Source organism: Trichechus manatus, unplaced genomic scaffold (genome assembly GCF_000243295.1).
Source record: "Trichechus manatus latirostris isolate Lorelei unplaced genomic scaffold, TriManLat1.0 scaffold00016, whole genome shotgun sequence".
In the NCBI taxonomy this organism is placed as follows: Eukaryota; Metazoa; Chordata; class Mammalia; order Sirenia; family Trichechidae; genus Trichechus; species Trichechus manatus.
The window spans coordinates 27,252,797-27,255,919 of NW_004443952.1; the positions used below are offsets into that span (position 1 = coordinate 27,252,797).

The following is a 3,123-nucleotide window of genomic DNA, read 5'->3' on the forward strand; positions in this document are numbered from 1 at the left end:
ATGTACTGAAAACAGTATAGAGATACAGGTTTTGGTTTGTAACATAAAATGCGTAATTTGATTGAAATAAAAGAACTTTGTTCTTAAAAAAAATACTTTTGTTGTGAAATACAGAAGGAAATTTTTTGTTTATGCATCTCATTGTACAGACCTTTAGCTTTAGAAGCAGGGCTCTAATTTGCGGTACAGTGAATTACTTAATATGGCCCTTCTAGCCAGTCTTTGTAACTCCCACCAAATGACTAGGTGAGACTATGCAAATGAGGTGCTTCTGGCCCACCAAGTGGATTGGATAGCTTGCTAATTATGTAAATAAGATGCACAGCAGCCTTCTGTGGCGGGGGGGACAGTGCAAATAAGGTGTATGGAACCCTAATGAGGGGTTTCATCAGTTTTGCCATCCTGCTAGCCTTAAAGGGAGATAGAGAGAGAGGGAGGAGCTATACCATGGAAGACAGGGAGAGGCAGCAGAACCAGGACAGAGAGGGGGAGAAGTAACACTGGAGATGGTGAGAAGCAGGAGAATGGCAAGAGACCAGCAGCAGATTGTGCTGTGGCCTGGAAGAGCAAGAAAGCTAAGCGCCTTTGGGCAGGAGGCTTGCTGGAGGAGTAGGATGCTTCCAGGCACTTGGTGGAACTAGGTTTGCTGGCCCACGGTTCTAGAGCTGAGCACCCTTGGGTGAGGCTTACTGGCGGAGCAGGGTGTCTCTGGACACTTACTGGTAGAGCTAAAAGAACTTTGCGACACTTGCCCAAGCAGAGCAGAGGCCTGCTCAAGGGGCCGAGGGCCACAGAGAGGGCTGCCTGTGGACATGGCTGAGAGGAAGCTGTCCTGTTCAAAGAACTGTATCCTGAGTATTCTTGGACCTAAGTTGTAACCTGTTACTTCCCTAATAAATCCTATAACTGTGAGTATGGTCTCTGAGTTCTGTATGGCCATTGCAATGAACTACTGAACCCCGGAGAGAAGCAGAGAGTGCTGTGGGAGGAACAGTAGGTGTCAGAATTGGTAAAAAGGTTGAAGGGTGGAGGCATGTCTGACTTCCGCCTCATAGGAATCAGTCTTGGGCTGCTGATCTTAATTCTTCTCCCTTGTGAAGTTAGAGGTCAGAGACCTCCACCACATTACTCTTACATTATTATAATTGCCAATAATTTTATTATGTGATTGTCACATATTATAATCTAAAGCAAAATCTATTAGTTGATTTTTCTTTTTCCTTTTTTTGTTTTTAGAGGGAGCCTTTGCTGATTTTTCCCCTTCTTAGGCTTTAATAAAAACAGAGACATCTTTTCTACCATATTTTCTATTCTAACATGCCATTTTCTAAAAGGCTTATCTTTTGTACTTTTGTTGTTGTTGTTGTTGTTAAACACAGGCTGAGAATTGGCCTACAGTGATTAAACGCTTTCATATTAATTGTGATTACAGGAGTTCCCAGGTAGTACTAATGGTTAACATCTCTAAGATTCGAGTACTCAACCATTAAAATGGGGAAAGTAATAGGAACTACCTCATACGGTTGTGTAATGATTAACTAATGCGTATAAAGTGCTAAGAACAAGTCTGATACCTGGTATGGTCTCAGTAAATGTTGGCTATTGATTTTTATACAAACATTTTAATAGCAGATATTTGGAATGGATAATTATGGATAACACTGCAAAGAATGAGAATTCCAGAACACTTAACTGTGCTCATGAGGACCCTGTACATAGATCAAGAGGCAGTTGTTCAAACAGAATAAGGGGATATTGTGTGGTTTAAAGTCAAGAAAGGTGTGTGGCAGGGATATATCCTTTTACCATACTTATTCAATCTGTACGCTGAGCAAATAATCTGAGAAGCTGGACTATATGAAGAAGAATGCAGCATCAGGATTGAAGTAAGATTCATTAACAACCTGCAATACGCAGATGACACAACCTTCCTTGCTGAAAGCGGAGAGGGCTTGAAGCACTTACTGGTGAAGATCAAAGACCACAGCCTTCAGTATGGATTACACCTTAACATAAAGAAAACAAAAATCCTCACAACTGGACCAATAAGAAACATCACGACAGTTGGGGGGGGAGAAAAGACGGAAGTTGTCAAGGATTTCATTTTGCTTGGATACACAATCAATGCCCATGGAAGCAGCAGTCAAGAAATCAAACAACACATTGCATTAGGCAAATCTGTTGCAAAAGACCTCTTTAAAGTGTTAAAAGCAAAGATGTCACTTTGAGGACTAAGGTGCGCCTGCCTGACCCAAGCCATGGTATTTTCAATCGCCTCATATGCATGTGAAAGCTGGACAATGAATAAGGAAGACTGAAGAATTGATGCCTTTGCATTATGGTGCCCATGAATACTGAATATACGACAGACTGCCAAAACAATGAATAAATCCTCAGGAGGCAGGGCCAAGATGGCAGTATAGTCAGATGCTTCCTGTGGTCCCTCTTACAACAAAGACCCGAAAAAACAAGTGAACCAATAATATATGACAATCTAGGAGCCCTGAACATCAAAGACAAAGTTGAGGAGTCAGACTAAGTGGCAGGGGGAAGGAGAAACAGTTCAGAAGCAGTGAAGAAGTGCCAGATCTGACCTAGCTGGCACCCTGCAGGCTGGATCATTTGGCCACACAGGCTGAGGCAAGCTGTAGCACTAAGGATGTGTTTTACCACCTCAGGAGAAACCAAGCGGTGGAGAGTCTGCACAAGCCTCCCGAGCCAAGGGGAAGCGGCGCTGGATCTATGAAAGTGCAAGCATCTAACCTACCACGCAGAATCAAATTAACCTTTTCTCCTCTGGGACTTCTGTAACAGAGAAGTGCCTTTCATCCCCTCTCCCACCCCCTCCCCACTCTGCTCTCGTGCCAGTCTGACAGTGTTCAGCGGTTGTCGAACCCCCTAGACTGGAAGTGGGACCCATCACGCCCAAGCCATTCTCCCATCTTTGGGGAGGGAACAAACAAACAAAAACCACCAACTACATAACAAAGTTTATTAAGAAAATGTTCTGCATCCTACTTTGGTGAGTGGTCTCCGGGGTCTTAAAAGCTAGTGAGCGGCCATCTAAGATGCATCCATTGGTTCCAATCCACCTGGAGTAAAGGAGAATGAAGAACACCAAAG

General features: G+C 43.4%; 1 protein-coding gene across 2 annotated transcripts in view; it reads right to left on the reverse strand.

The window, feature by feature from the left end:
* UBAP1 (ubiquitin associated protein 1) overlaps positions 1 to 3,123 on the reverse strand; it is an 88,051-nt gene that overhangs the window by 57,273 nt on the left and 27,655 nt on the right. Inside the window, exon 1 of one of the 2 annotated variants that reach the window (XM_023727540.1) lies at positions 3,019 to 3,065. The exons of the other annotated variant lie outside the window; for it this stretch is intronic. The gene's annotated coding sequence lies outside the window, so the exon portion shown is untranslated. Of the gene's footprint in view, positions 1 to 3,018; positions 3,066 to 3,123 lie in introns of those variants that run through there. 2 annotated transcript variants of the gene reach the window in all.